Genomic DNA, 16,451 nt, shown 5'->3' with positions numbered 1-16,451 from the left:
TGGAAACACACAAACAGACCCTCTCGCCCACGTCAACACCTGATCTGGTCGATCCCCAGGGGAGATGGACACAATACCTCGTGGTAATGAGACCATAACCTCAATCACCTGTGTGTTCATCTGGGGAGTCAATATGAGAGTCAAGTTTTCACTAGCTTCCCCTCTGTTAGGCAATGATTTCCACGCCCTTATAGCAATCTGATTCACCTGCTCAAACACCTGCACTGGATATCCTGTCTGTTGTTGTGCAAATCGACCTTGATCAAGCAGCATATCTCTATCCCATGCAAATTCAGCTTGATCAGTGAAAATAGGACATCCCAGCAAGGAGAATCTATCCTCTTTCCAGACCTCCGGACAGAAGGTCTGCCCATAGATGGCTGACGAGGAGGCATAGGGAGGGGGAGCAAAAGCTAATTCGCCTTCCTCCTCTGCCTCAACTCTTTTATTTTGTCCTTTCTGTTCACCTGATAACACTGTGTCTCCTTTCTTTTTCCTTTTTCTTTTTAAGCCCTTTTCCTCTTCTGACATACTTTCTTGTTGCTCTATAAGGATTTTCTGACCTGTCTTGACTGCCTCTACACACAGTTTCAAACAGTAACAGAGTCCATATATCAGAACAAACAAGACCAAAACTATCAGACCTACCCACAAAGGGTCAATGGGAGAAAAAAGCATAACTACACAGCGAGAATCTATTGATCACTACACTGAGGTTATCATAGTTCCTTAATCTGTCCTGAAACCGGGAACCTTAACTTATCCCAAAACCATGAACCTTTAGTTACCTTGTACCTGCTTCCTGGCAACGTTATATTCGCCTCTATTTTATCGGAGGTCCATCCCAAACTCCTGGGTTACTTTGTGCCTACTTCCTGGCAACTTTATGCTCACCTCTATTTTATCCGAGGTCCTTCCCAAACTCCTGGGGTCCCAAGTTTCACTCACCATGAACTTACCCTGCCGGCAACCACTGACTGCTGAAAGTTCTGAACTCGGTGGGGGAGTCGGTTCCCCGTACGGGCCACCAATTGTCGCGCCCACTCTCAACCAGCAAGAACGACGCGACCACCAGTCCTTCTAACAGCAGTTTATTCAGTCCTCATCTCTCTTCTTTCTCTTCATCAGTACCTTTCCCCAGCTGAAGAGTTCTGAATCCACGCCGGATCCTTCTCAACAGTCTGTTTTACGGGAACACTTTATTAACCCCTTCTTCCCCGTTATGCAGTTCTGAATCCTCCCTGTAGCAGGGGGTCTTCGCTCGTGACTGAAGATGTTTCTTTTCCCAGGTTTCGGCACCAACTCTTGCGCGCGCTCAACTGGCCAGGAAGAACGACGCTGCTACAGGATCCTTCTGCACACGTTTATTCAGTCCTGTTTCTTCTTGTTTATATCTCCCTTGTTTATATCTCCCCCGAACCCTGGGCCTCTCACTCCTTTTATACTCTCATTCACGCACAGCAGGCCACGCCGCCTCACCAGGCACGCAGCCTCAGCTAATCAGGGCAGCAGGGGCAAATCTCCACCAAATTGGATTCACCGGTATCCTGGTGCACCTGCGCAGCTCTCAAGATGTTTGTGTCTTATATGAGGAAGTCAGGTGCAAGTCATATGACTTAGCTGCAGTCCCTGGCGCCTTTGGGACTGCCGCCACACCCGCTCCCCACATTAAGTAACCTGTCTTGTTGTAGTTACCAACTTCTCATGGGCCAGGACTCTTATCTGCAAGCAAGAGAAGACAGGTGCTGAGGCATAAAAGAGAAAGGTTGTTAAGCTATGAGGTTTGAGGTTGGTATATCAAGTCAATGTTAGGAGGTGGAAGGGGGCGGGGCAAGGTTCCTCTCAGTATCCGTGGATTTGGTAAGAAAACTGTGGATGCCTTTGTCCAGAACAAAGAGAGAAAATTCACTTCCTGCCCCACCAGCTCTTATTCCACATCTGTGCACCTCTTTCTGATTGGTGTATCAGATAGCAGCCAGGGCCCTAGTCTGGAAGATGTTCTTCTTGCCAGTAAACTCACATAGTGAGATTATCGCTTTTTTCTTGAGACAGGGTCTCATGTCTCCCAGGATGGCCTTGAACTCACTATGTAAAGGATAACCTTGAATTGTTTTTGCATATGCATGTGTATATGCATGTTTATATGTGTGTAGGAGTATGTGTATGCAGGTACACGTGTGTACACATGTGTGTGGAGGTCTAAACTTGAGATTAGCTGTCTTCCTCAATTACTTCTTCACTTTATATACTGAGGCATGGTCTCACTGAACCTGGATTTTGCTTTCTCTCTCCTGTGTGCTGCAACAGGTAGGCCAAACATCTGCTTGGCTTTTATCTGGGTTCTTAGGATCTGAACTCTGGTCCTCATACTTGCAACACAAGTGCTTTCCCCTGAACCATCTTCCAAGCCTGAAAGTTTGATCCTTTTGCCTCTAATTCTTGAATGCTAGGATTGCAGGCACGTGCAATTACGTTTGGTTTACTCTGTGTCAGTGACCAAACCCAGGTCTTTGCGATGCTGGACAGATACTTTACCAATTGAGCCAATTCCCCAGCATCCTAGAAAACCCCACATGGTGGCTCACGCTTATGCAATCCCAGCACTCACACTATCAACTGAACTGCATCTGAAGCCTGGCTTCCTAGTTGTATCCATAAATAAGACAACAGAGGGTGGTGGTGAATGTCAATGGCACATGACTCAGGAGTAGATTGAATATTCAGTGTTGAGTGGTGAGACCTGAGGTGAACTGGAAAATGAAAAAGATGCCGAACATAGAGCATCTGCCATCAACCATCATGTTACAAAATTTGGATCTGATGTTTCTAATTTAATTCCAGAATTATTTTTAATGATTGGTTTTGAGTCTTTTGTGCCTAGAGTAGCAGGCATTCTGTTCTTTCTTCTACCCTGGCTCCTCTCGGGGGTGGTAGGAGGGGGCACACAGTGTATCAGGAGGCTCACGGGGTTCCTCCTTTCCCTCCCTACTCAATACTTTACCCCCAAAGCTTTGATGGAATTTAGTTTTCAAAGGTGATACACTGTTGAAAACATTCTCTACACTTTATACCCCTTTTCTGATAAGTACGTAAAAGGGCTACAATCACTCAGGCAGTCAACAAATGCTTGCTGAGTGTGTAGGAGGAAAGAGGCTCTGCCACAGAGTGCCCTGCACAAGGGCAGAGTGTCTTGGGTAGCATAGATCCTGATGTATTACTTCTTGAGGAATTGAGACACGAAGGAATTCTTCATGCCAGCAAGATATTCTCCATGCACAGGCACCCACGTAGTCCCCTTTGCACTCTTCCAGTTTGTATCTTCTCTATGGGGACGGTAAACACTGTGTGCAAGAGTCTTTCTCATTTTGGAATCCGGTGCTGCTTTACCTATGACCTAATCATCTTGCAGTGGCTTTGATTGGCAGGCAAATCCAGTCTCTCTGCTTACATAGAATGACTAGGCAAATATAATGTCTTCCTCCTGATTGTTAACATTGTGCTACATGGAAACCAATACACAGTGCACAGAGTTGAGTTCAATTTCTTCTGCCCAGTTCTCATGGATCCTGGTTATGCACATGCTGGGCCCCAGGCTAATGTTAGGTGAGGATGATGGCTGTCATATAAAATATGCTGGGTGTTTATACTGGGCCAGCTACAATGTCAAGTCCTTTACTTCCACTATATTTTATCCTCACAATGACTTACAGTATTTGTCGTCATTCTTAATTTATGAACTAGGAAAACGAGGCTCAGGGTCACAGTTCTGCGCATCCGCAGAGCCATGATTTAAGCCAAGGCTCTATTCACCTGTACATACCACCTGGGTGAAAGCTAATTAAAACCTAGGTGTGTACCTGTCCCTCCATATACTGGAGAAGCCAAGGTAGGAGAATAGTGTATTAGAGCTCAGCCTGTCTCAAAAAACATAATGTGTTTTTGAAAATAGGTAAACCTTAATTTGTTCAATCAATACTCGTTTGAACAATTGAATCTACAAATGACTATGAGCATCGCAGGGCATCGCAGGGCATCCCAGGGCATCGCAGGGCATCGCAGGGCATCCCAGGGCATCCCAGGGTATCCCAGGACCCGGGAAACATCTTTCATAGTACAATACTTAGCATTTTCTTTGCACATAGAAAAATTAAACAAAATATTTGTTGAATGAGTCAACAAATAGAACTATTACAAACATTTATTTAAAACTTTAATTTAAAGTTGATTTGTGTTTGGCTATGTGTGGGGGAGAGGTGCCACAGGTGCCACGTGGAAGTTAGAGGAGAACTTCTTGCAATTGGTTTTCTTCCCACTGTGCGGGTTCTCGGGCTTGAACTTAGGTCATCAGGCCTGACAGCAACTGCACGTTATTTGCTGAGCCACATCGTCCACTCTCATTCAAATCTTGAATGCATTCAGATTAGTCTTTGATGAGACTTTGAAGGTTCAGCAACAGTATACAAGTTGATATGGGTTGCTTAAAGTTATTATAAGTGGGATTGACACACAGACACCTGATTCGAGAGTGGTGGGGAAGAGACTAATTTTTTGTTTATTATTGAGATGGGGTCTCAGTGTGTAGTTCTGGCTGCCCTGGAGCTCATTATGTAGCCCAGGCTGACCTAAGACTCACAGAGATCCACCTGCCTCTGCCTCATGGGTGCTGGGATTAAAGATGCACACCACTACTCCCAACCTGAGACTAATTTTGTTTTTAAATGCTTTGCAATTTTCTGAGTTTGAGTTTCTAAATCTGTCTTCACTTGGGCTTCCCTGGAAACAGGATTTCCGAAGAAGGATTAGGGAAGTTGGTTCAGCCTGTGATTCCAGGAGAAGAATCAAGGAGAAGAAGAAGGATGGGGACAGTGAGGAGGAAACCCTATGTCAGATCACACCACAGGCTGCAAGCACAGATGAGGCTGTGGCTCAAAGGACAGTGGTTCCCGGTCTCATCAGCATGAACCACCTTTCCAGGCTTTGCTGTGAGAGCCCGGAGGGTGGGTCCTCATGCCTCTGGAAGGTCCAAAGTCTAAAAGTAGAAGACTGGTTGATGCTTTGAATCTGACCATTGTCAATTCTGTAAATAGTCTTTCTTGTGTACTACTACTGATTTTGGACTTCCTAATGGTATGTAGCTAGAGCCTGTGACTTCCCGCTTGCCGATTCTACTTGTATAAGCTAGACATCTCTTTGCAGCCAGCTCTCTGGTTCTGGAAATAAGGTTCTCAACAACAGCCTTGATCTGGTCTCTTGGGGGTGAAGAATGTTTCTTTTGTGGGAACGACTATAAGGGATTTCTGGCCACTGGGATACAGTTGAAACCTGGCTGAATCTCAGAACTGCCTGCACTGTTTATCAAAATGAACATTCTCCGGTTCTTCTCACGTCAGTCGATGTGGTCCTCATATATAGAGGTCAGAATCTTTTATTATCGCTATTGTGATCATACTGTGGACAAGACCCAGAGTCTTGTGACTACCGGGGGAAAGGCTCTGCCCCTGAGTTGTTCCCCACCCAAGAGTCTTGATTTTTAATCAGTTTCTCAAATTACTTCTGTGTGCAACTAGATGTAGGACCTGTACTGGTTCTTAATGGTTGTTCCTTGTGGTTAGTGTGTGGTAGGAGTAGAAGTTCTAGAACTTCTTAGGTCCCAGTGTACAGGGATCATCTCTTTCCTATTCATCTCTTTATTCATTAACATCCTCTTGTGCTAAGACCAAAACACCCTGCTCTGAATGTCTCAAACTTTCAAAGAACACCTTGAGAACAAATGACTGAAGACACAGTAAACACTCTCCAACAGCTTTCTTCTTTAGAGTGTGAAGGACAAACCTCTAAAATCACCCAGCGAGGCTCGAAGCTTTGGCTTAGATAATTTATTTTATAAATATGATGTCAACTATACCAGAGACCGGGAGAGTCCCGGCTTTATCTTGAGAGGTTCCACCTGGGGGATATTAAGAAATAAATGACTTCTTCGAAAGAGAACTTACACACTTTTCACCAAAAGACAGATTGTTCACCCACCTAAAGCAGTGCGTGGGAGTTATTTGTACAATATTTCAAAAACAGAAAATTGACTCCTTAGAAAAGGAGACATTCTTAACTATGTTGAAATTTTGCCTTAAAATATAAAGCTTCTAAGAATGAGACCAGAGGATCCTTTCATACACAGAGATAGATGCTGTGATACAAATTTAATTCATCCTGTTATGGTTTATTTATCAGGGGCTCTGCTACCAAAGAGTTCAAAAAACATGTGTCTGTAGAGTGCCCAGGGAATTAGGATCCTAAGAATGGGGGAAGATCCAGAAAAATCTGTTTGTATAAACCCATCTTTCTTTGATACCCTTGTCTGCCGCCTGACTGGAAGGGATGGGAACACATCAGAAAGGCGGTGGGTTGGTGGGATGGAGACTTTAGGCTTGGACTTGACTGACCAAAGCTTATCCAACCTGAGACAAAAAGCCTTGGGTGAGCTTGGGATTTGTTTAGGATACTAAGGGCCACAGCACCCATTTTCCTTAAGCACTCAGGAGTGTGCCCGCCCATGAGTGCCCCACTAGAAGTTTCTGGATCTGTGATGACTTCTATCTTGAATGGAATAGACTAAGATTGTGAACTGTTTCTTTCCTTTTTTGCCAGTACCTTCTTTCTACTTCCTAAAAACAAGGTTGAAGGGATATTAGCCCACTTGAGCAAAAGGCTCCGGCAAGCGTTGTTCGTCTTCCCCATTCCTTCTGCCTTGCTAAAAACCCTTAGATTACATTCCTAAAGCTAGCCACCAAGGGCTATTTCTTTATTTGACCACTTTCTCCTCCTAAGGCTGACTACCAAGGTCCAGCTATTAAAGTATTGAAGGCCTGCAATCAAAAGCCCCCTTTGACTTACCTAACTAACGTGGCCAAACAAAATTACACACCTCATTCTAATAAACCATCGTTTTTCTATGTGCCACATCTGTCTCCTCTCTATCCAGAGGCAGTCCTTTGTTCTCTGGGACAAATATCCCTTCTCCCTCTCCCCTGCTCTTTCCCCTTCTCCCTCATTTTCTATCTCCCTCTCTTGTTACCCATCATTTGTCCCTCTGGGGCAAATAAATCTCCTTTGAACTTGGTCTTTGGGTGTCTTGAGCCGATACTTTTTTCCTTTCAAAGGTTAAAATGTAACAAATTAATGTCCTACAAAGAAGGGAGATGCTGAAAGGAAACCAACCTTGGTGGTGTGTTATAGGACCCTGCAAGAACTTTTAGTGTTTGCTCTCGGCTGCCAGGGCCATGGTATGAAAGCCAAGTGGTGATGTCAGCACTTGAAATACATGTTGCACACACATTGCACAAAGGAAACGGTCGCAGAGTGAAGCCTGACTGAATTACAAACAGCCACAGCCCAGCTGTCCACTGTAAAGCTGGCAAGTGTAGCCACTCACTTCTCCCCTATTCTGTATCTGGTGATAGCTACTGTGGTTGTGCCGACTCTTTCCATCTCTACCAGTATCACCACCCTCCTAGTGGTGCCTAGTCCTCCAGCCAAGCAAAGGACCTTGGGGGTCTGTGACCTAGAAAAATCCTAGAACTGGATTTAGACACAGCCCTGGGAGATGAAATCAGATTTTGATTTAATACTTATGTAGTTTGTTGTGATAAGTATATAAGGATCCTCTGTCGAGTGTTAGTAGAATAGGGAAGATTTTTAGAACAGAGAAAGGCCTAGGAGGGGATAGCAGAATGGTTGCTGTTGGGTGTGCCCATTTGAGCTAAGGTGCTTTGGTGACCACACATTTTGACAGCAGTGCTAACATATACCTCTTAGTCTCTCACCCAGGGTGTCCTAGCAGAGTTCTGAATGAGAAGGCAGTCAGCCTCCTAGGAAGGAAGTAGTTTTACAAAGACTCACACTTCGTTAAGAAAGCATCTTCAAAATTATTAGAGAAGAGTAAAAACAAAAACAAAAAACGTGTAATTCTGCACACCACTGACTTCCTTATGGGAAACATGTCTTAATGCTGAAAGGATTCAGAATTAACTATAGAATTAGTGGGTTCTTTTTATTTCCCCCTTTCTGACTTTTTGCGATAGGGTGCCATCTTGACCAGGCTGGCATCAACTTTATGTGTAACCGAGGATGCCCTTTGAACTCCTGATAACCCTGCTTCTGTATCTCAAGTACTAGCATTATAGATAGGCACTACCATACCCAGCACTAGAATTGTCTATGAGATTGGAACTTACCTTTAGACAACATTTTCACTGCAAAGAGTCAAGGACATTGAATGTATAGAAAATGTTCTCAAAATGGTCAAGGCATAGTACTCAGCCTGGAGAGGGGTGGAGGTAACTCTGGTGCCGAGATGATCAGGATCTCACCAATTGCTTAGTTATCACTGAGACAGATGAAATTCCAGACAAAGGCTCACTTATAATACAAACTAATTACCTGTCATCTTACACGTCTAAATCTAGCAGCCTCTTTATCTGGTGAAAAAAAAAAAAGTTGAAGGAGAATGATGTAATTACATTAGATGATCAGCTGAAATAAGTTAACTAAGAAATGTTTGAAGAAAGACAAAGCTAAGCTGTGGCACACTGGGATTGCTCTTGTTGGCCCTCTGTCAGAAGCGACATTCTTGGACTGTGAGGTTCAGCTTTCTGGGAGGAAAGGGGGAGGGGAACCGTGGGATGAGACCACATGTTGGACTTCAGGAGGTGTTCATTAGACTCCAGTCTTTCCACTCTGTATTCTGTGGTGTTGTTGCATGAGATAAAACTGAGATGTAGCAAAATGAGTTAAAAAGCCTTTCTCTCTCTCTCTCTCTCTCTCTCTCTCTCTCTCTCTCTCTCTGTTGGACATTTTATAATTCACATTCTGGCTTTTGAAAGGTATCAATATTGTTGTCAATATTATTAGATATAATTAAGACACTGATCAAAGTGATCATCTTCCTTTTTGTCATATTTGTTGGGCATATTTGTTGTGCTAAGCACCTTGGGGGATAAAAGAGAGAACTAGAGCCTTTTCCTGAAATGTAAGTGAATGGAGTTGTCTATGGACTTTCCATACAGGCTTGCTTTATCTTGGCATCTAGACTCTAAATTACTCAAGAATGTGGACCTTCCCCCTTGTTTTAGTCAGGGTTTCTATTGCTGTGATGAAACACCATGACCAAAAAGCAAGTTGGGGAAGAAAAGGATTTATTTGGCTTACACTTCTGTCTCAGGGTGTGAAAAAAAACACTACGATCAAGGCAAGTCTTATAAGGACAATATTTAATTGGGGCTGGCTTACAGGTTCAGTCCAGTATCATCAGGGCAGGAACATGGCAACATCCAGGCAGGCATGGTACAGGAGGAGCTGAGACTTCTACATCTTCATCTGAAGGCTGCTAGCAGAATACTGACTTCCAGGCAACTAGGGTGAGGGTCTTAAAGCCACAGTGACACACCTACTCCAATAAGGTCACACCTACCCCAACAGGACCACACCCTCTAATAGTGCCACTCCCTGAGCCGAGCATATACAACCATAGCAACTTCCATATCTTTATTCATCATCAAGGGAAATCAGGACAGGAACTCAAGCAGGGCAGGAATCTGGAGGCAGGAGCTGATGCAGAGGCCACAGAAGAGTACAGCTTACTGGCTTGCTCAGCTTGCTTTCTTATAGAACCCAGAACCACCAGCCCAGGGAGAGCCCCACCCACAATAGGGTGGACCCTCCCCCACCAATCACTAGTTGAGAAAATGCTCTACAGCTGGATCTTATGGAGGCACTTTCTCAGTTGAGGCTCCCTCTCAGGCAACTCCAGCTTATGTCAAATTGGCATAAAACTAGCCAACATAGCCCTCTGCCAGCAGCGCTCATCCTACGCTGTGTGTGCCACTTCTCCAGGGAGCCTGGCTATTCATTCTTGCTTCTTTGAGGGAGCAGTGTCTGATTAATTTCTCCCCATTTTGATGATGACAAAAAGGGCTGCCAGGTGAATTGTAAGGGTCACTTTGGGGAAAGACCCTGACTTTAAACTCTTCAGATTCGACTGCAAATACAAAATAGAAGGCTACTATCAATGACAGGTGTGGGGCAGGAGAGATGGCTTGGCATTTAAGAGGGAGCACTGCTTTTACAGAGTACCCAAGCTAGGTTCTCATCACCACACTTTGTTAATTTCAGCTCCATGGACCTCCTCAGTCAACCCCTTATTATTATTTTTTTTAAAGTAAGTATTTTAAAAATATATAAGGAATTCTGCTATAAGCTATGCTTCCTAGAAGAGCGTTGGAGCGTGCAACATAGTGTCTCCACAATTAGGAAAAAGAAGTGATAACAGCAGCCAGCGAGCTGGCACCTCAAAGTGAATTTTAATGCTATGTACTGATCATCTCAAAAGCCGTGGTGAAAGGAAAAAGGAAATCCCTTCAGGAGATAGACACATTTGGTGGCAGGCTTGAGAGGGAGGTAGTAATTTTAGGACTGAAAAAAAGCAGCAGAGATATCTAAGAAATAATACCTCATCCCATTCCACTGGAAGCCTTCTTCCCTCCCATGTAATATGGGATTGCCTACGGGTATCTTTAGTCAAGGTGCAATCAGTATCTTTAGCTAAGTACATCTGCTAGTTTGTGCTGGCATGATTAAGATCGTTATTGGAAAATTGAGCAATATCAGGATCAATAGTGAGAGGCCTTTGAAATAAACTCAGAAACTCTGCCAGAGGGATGGCTTGTGACTGTGAGTACTCACAAAGAACACACACCCATCTGGCAATTCGGTACTGAGGTTCACGGCCTGAGAAGGCAATGAAATCAGTCAGGTGTTTAGCAAGAAGGTATGTGATACCGTAAAACCTGTCCTAATGAGTTTAACTCAATTCATTTGGAAGGCCGAAGGTAGAGATCAAGAAAAAAATGGCTGCTCAGTTCCAACCTTTCCAAGAAATAGTGAGTGTACTTATGGGATATCTCAGAACAGTATCAGAATTAAGGTTTTTAAAATCGTTGAGAACGAGATTTGGATAAAAGATGAAAAATAAAATCCTACACGTGTATTTACATTCATTTTTAGGGTGTATTTTTTGGCTCTTTGATTCTTTTTGCTGGCTTATCTTGTTCTCAAGGGAAAACTGCACATATCTCCAGCGGGAAGGGAGGACGAAGGGGATCATGGGAAATGTTGGCTCTTCTTCTGTGCTTGAAACTGCTTGGCTCCAGAGATGCTCACAGGATGGGGAAGGTGCCCTTTCTTTTTGCTGCATAAACGCACTGCATAGCCTCTCCCTCTCCCCTCTACTCCTCCCCAGCCCTTCCTAACGCTCTAGCAAGCTCCGGGGGCAGTAAACCCCACAGTGTTGCTGTGACCTTTGGGTGAAGTACGTATGAAGGGATAACAGAGAAAGCCATAGTGCTTGTAATAAGTCTGCCCAAGATACCATTGCTTTTCTAGTGTCTAATGTCTCTGCAGCGTGAAGCTTTGAGAGAGTTCTGAGGATTTTATGATTATTTTTTACTCCCAGGAGTTATATTAGTGTAGGCCCCTGGTCCCAGAGGCAGTCCTGCACCATCATATCTCTGCAAGTGGGTGATTCTAGTTTGCTTTCCATTGTTGTGATAAAACACAGGCCAAAAGCAACTTGGGGGCCGGGCAGGGATGTGCATACCTTTAATCCCAGCACTCGGAAGGCAGAGACAGGCCTAACCTAACCTCTGTGAGTTCAAAGCTAGCCAGGTCTACATAGTAAGTTCCAGGCTAGCAAGGACTACAAAATGAGAGCCTGTTGCTATTGTAACAACAATAACAACAAGAAGCAAAAGCAACTTGGGGAATGAAGGGTTTATTTTATTGTTTGCTGTTGTTGGAGATAGGGTCTCTCTATGTAGTCCTGGATGTCCCAGATAGCCCCTGCTCCAGTAGGCTAGGCTGGCCTTGACCTCAGAGATCCTACTGCTTCCACTTTCTGAGTGATGGAATTAAATGTGTGTGCCACAATACCAGGTTTATCAAGAGTTTATTTTAGACTACACAGGACTGCCTGTCACTGAGTGACACCAAGAAAGGAACCTGAGGCAAGAGTTTGAAGAACCACGGAAGATTCCCACTCAGCCTGCTTTCTTCTACAACCCAGAGTGCCATATAAGCCACATGCCCAGGGTGGCACTGCCACATTAACTATTAATTGAGAAAATGCCCTATAGACATGCCTACAGGTCAGCTTGATAGAGGCTTTTTCTCAGACTTCCCTTTCCCAGGTGTCTCAGGTTAATGATAAGTTGATGAAAACTAACTAGCACTTGAATACACTGGTACAAGACAATTTGTGCCCACCCTCCCTGCCCACTCCCTCCTCCCTTCCTGCCTCTCCAAGAACCCCAAATTGTTGAAAATGTGCAGCCTGAGGCTGGCAGAGTACTCAGATCACAGACTGGGCTGGTGTGTCTACTCTTAACCTCAAAAGGCTGAGCAGAGGCTGGCAAGACGCCCTTCACTTTGCAGAAGGAAACGCTAAGACTAGACCAGAGGTGGCCAGAGAGTTGCAAACACATTCAGGAAAACTTCCGAAGGCCAAGTGCCCTACTTTTCCGGAAGCAGCACGTAAATGTTGATGTTGGTTTCTGCATCAGTCCCTCTCCATCCTTGAAAGTTCTGCTTCACCACTAATGAAACAAGGCTAAGCCCAGATAATCGATCTCAGAGGCATTTGCTTCCGAGTGATGTGCTTGCACTCGTGTGGCAGAATCAGTTCTGTGTATCTCTTTTTAACTCGGTTTATTTAGTTATTAGCTTTTTTATGAGTATAGCCATTTGCCTCTACCATGTACCATGCATGTGCGTAGTGCCATGGAGGCTACAAGAGGGCATCAGATTCCCTGGAACTGAGTTACAGATGGTTGTGGGCCTCTATGTGGGTGCTGGGACTTGGGACCCAGTCTTCTGGAAGAGCAGCAACTACTCTTGACTGTTGGGGCCATCTCTGCAGTGCCACCAACTCTATTTGTTGGTGTTATGTTGGAACATTAAATCCAGAGAGAATATTCATACCACAGAAATGTGGATGGGCACAAAGCAGAGAAAGTTTTGAAACATTTACCAATACCCTTTGCCTTGAGTCCCACCATTTGGGTGAGCACACTAGTCTGAGGCTTGATTTTTATTTTTATGTTAATTTTTATTTGACCCATCATAATTGTATGTTGACATGGAGTACAGTGTGATTATTTAATTATTTAATATGTGTATACGTGATGTAATGAACAAATGAAGGTTACTAGTTTGTCACTATGTGTATTTATCAGTGCATTGTGGCTAGAATGCTATACTCTCTTTCTACTCATCCATGGTAAGACACTTAGGTTGATGCTAAATCATGGCTATTAATGTAATTAACAGTTGCAGTAGACAGGCTTAAAAATATTCTTCCAGGTATGGTTTTATTTCCTTTGACTATGTGCCCAGTAGCAGTATTGGTAGTTCTATTTTAATTTTGGTGGAAACTTTGTACTGTTTTTTCATAATGACTGCACTACTTTACATTCCATTAGCAATGTGTGAGAGTTCCTGTCTCTGTAGACTTTGCAGCACTTATTTCTTGTCTTTTGGATTCTACCCTTTCTGACTAGAATTATGCATGGTAAGTGTTGACAATTGCTGGGCATGAGTTTTGATATATATATATATATATATGTGTGTGTGTGTGTGTGTGTGTGTGTGTGTGTGTGTGTGTATAACTTCATGTTCTTCCTTCAGGAAATATTCTCCCTACCATGGTATTGGGGAATGTCCTTTCTACTGAGGCTAATGACTCCACGGTAATCAGAGACAGCATGACTCTGGGAGGTAAGAGTGTGTCTATGTTCTTAGCAAAAATGGTAAATGCTGTGACCTTCAGGACAGCCCTTAAGGCTGTGGGAAAGAACTCTAAAAACATGAGTTTAAAAAATATATAATTTCTCAACTATGTAAAATATAAAGATGAACTATGAATTCTATGATGGGCTTTATGGACTGAAAAGAATAGAGGCAGCTGTACTAGGAGCCAACTTGTCAGAAAGATACAAAGGCAGACAGATTTCTGAGTTCAAGGTCAGCCTGGAAAAGAGCAAATTTAGGCTCAGGTGTGATGGGAGCGATGATCTCAGAGCCAGATCCTACCCAGCTAGCTTATCAACTGTGTTTACAAAGGCAGGCAGATCTCTGAATTCATTTGTACCGCTGTTAAGAAAAAAATGTGTTTGCTGTCTTTTTCTATGAGTCAAGGGCCTAAGGTCAAACAATGCTGATTGGTGAGATAATCAAAAGAGAACCTAGGGTGAATGATTGAACTGATATATAAATAAAAGGTAGGGCTTTGGTCTGTGAGAGCTGAGCTGTCTGGAAATCTTCAGAAAGCTGTCTTGAGCAGAACATAGGCTGTCAGCTTGTACACATGATTTGACTTTGACAATGCTCCTGAATACCCCTTCCTCATAACCGCTTTCCAAACTAAGGCTGGTCCTCTGCAGTACGAAATGATGTCTCACAGTTGTTTTGAATTTGAAGTTCCCTGATTACCTGTGATGGGGAATGTGTCTTCTGGTGACTGCTAGCCAGTCATATATATGCTAAGAAGTGTCTGTTGAAATTGTTTGCCCATTTTCATTGGATTCTTTAATCTTTGGTATTAAGATGGTGAGTTTCTTATATGTTCTGAGCATTAACCTCTTGTCAAATGCATGATGTGTTTGTTAGCTCCTTTTCTTTATGCTGTGACCAAAATATCTCACAAAAACTATGTAAGGGAGGAAAGGAGGAGGAGGGGCTTGGCTCACAGTTTCAGAGGGTCTCTCAGTCTATCAGGGCCTACCCATCCATAGCAGTGAGAATTTGTGACAGCTGCTTTCACAATGTGGTCGACCAGGAAATGGAATCAAAGGCAGGTACAACCTCCAAACTCTGATCAGAAGCTTCCTCTGCCTGGAAGACCCCAGGTCTCAAAATTTCCCATGATTTTATAAAGAGTGCAGCATCTGGAGAATCAAGTGTTCAAATGCATGAACCTCTGTGTGTGTGTGGGGGGGGGGTGTGGGTGTGTGTGTGTATCATTTCATATTATCTATCTTGTCTTCCATAGGCTCAGGACCATTGAATGATACAAAATACATTCCGCCCAAATTCAAGACTCTCCATAGTCATGACAGTTCCAACACTTCAAAAGTCCAAAGTCTCTTCTGAGACTCAAGGCAAACTCTTGGTTGTGGGTCCCTGTAAGGTCAAAAGTCAAGTTACATATTTTCAATATACAGTGAATCAGAGTATGTGTTCCCATTCCAAAAGAGAGGAAGGGAGATACATAGGAAAGATTAGACCCAAACAAGATAGGTCCAGCAAGGCAACCATAGTCTGTATGGAGCTTCATGTCTAGGTTCTGGGCCAGGTCTCTATGGCTTTTTTCAGGTACCTTGGTGGAAGCCTCCATGAGCCCATCACCATACTCACATTCCACACATACACTACTTGCAAAACTGGTACAGACAGCTGGGTCCCATTGGACCATGCTGGGAACCACTTTTAAGTAACTGTATGTCTGAGCCTGGAGATTTGTTTGCCTAGACAACTACATTCCACCCTAGAAAGCATTCTCTTTTCAAATGAAAATCTGTCCTTTTTATAACCTGGAGTCTTCTATGGGTGGGTTTTACCCTCAAGGCAACTTGAGGCTCTTGTCCCAGAGTACAAAGTACACTTTCTGTTTCATGTTAATCTCCTTAACACTGACAGCTGTACCCACCTTGTCCATTCTTTAAACACTTTTACCCTTCTTTCCTTACCACTCTGTGTTTTCTCCATCTTTCTGTTCCACATTTTGCTTTGAATTCTCACTATTAATAGGGTTTAAAAACATCTGGTAACCACCTCACCTTAGCTAGGTGCTCCTGTATTAAGATTTTCTCCACCAAACAAATTACCTTTGAATTTGTTCTCACTCAAAATTTTCAGGACACAGGCAGAGATAGCCAGGTTCTTTGTCAGAATATAACACAGATGGCTTCTGGTCACTTCCTGATAGAGTTCTGTTCCTGTCTGAATCCTTATGAGTATAATACCTTCTACTGTTCACATTCAGTTGGCCTTCTGGTCTTCCAAACTACCACCAGAACCTGCTTAGATCTGCTTTCAGAGCCCTAAGGACGTCTTAGCCTGCATCTGTGGAGAGCAAAGGCAGTGGCAGGTGTCCTCAGAGCCCCAGGGAAAGGGAAAGGGAGCCAACGTCTATGTCCTTGCTCAGGAACAGAGTCGCCAAGGCCCACTCTGGGGCTGGAGCCAGAAACTTCAGAACTCTTCAGAAAGAGTTAAAGAACTTGGTTTCTGGTAACTTGGCTTTTCCTGGAAATCACATGGGAGTCAGCAGTTCCAAGGCTGCTGTATGATTGGTCTGTAGTTCTCTTGAGCTACCCTGGGCTCCCTTTGGGTAACATCGCTTCATT

General features: G+C 43.7%; 1 long non-coding RNA gene across 1 annotated transcript; it reads left to right on the top strand.

The window, feature by feature from the left end:
- Positions 1–1,644: 1,644 nt before the first annotated feature.
- Positions 1,645–5,230, top strand: Gm7550 (predicted gene 7550). The gene is made up of 2 exons (NR_033689.1): positions 1,645–1,788; positions 4,784–5,230. It is a non-coding gene; the product is annotated as a predicted gene 7550 (long non-coding RNA).
- The last annotated feature ends 11,221 nt before the right edge of the window (positions 5,231–16,451 follow it).

The sequence above is a fragment of the Mus musculus genome, chromosome 12, assembly GCF_000001635.26.
Source record: "Mus musculus strain C57BL/6J chromosome 12, GRCm38.p6 C57BL/6J".
Taxonomy (NCBI): domain Eukaryota; kingdom Metazoa; phylum Chordata; class Mammalia; order Rodentia; family Muridae; genus Mus; species Mus musculus.
Note: the sequence above shows the minus strand (reverse complement) of the source record. Positions and strands in the feature narration are given on the sequence as shown.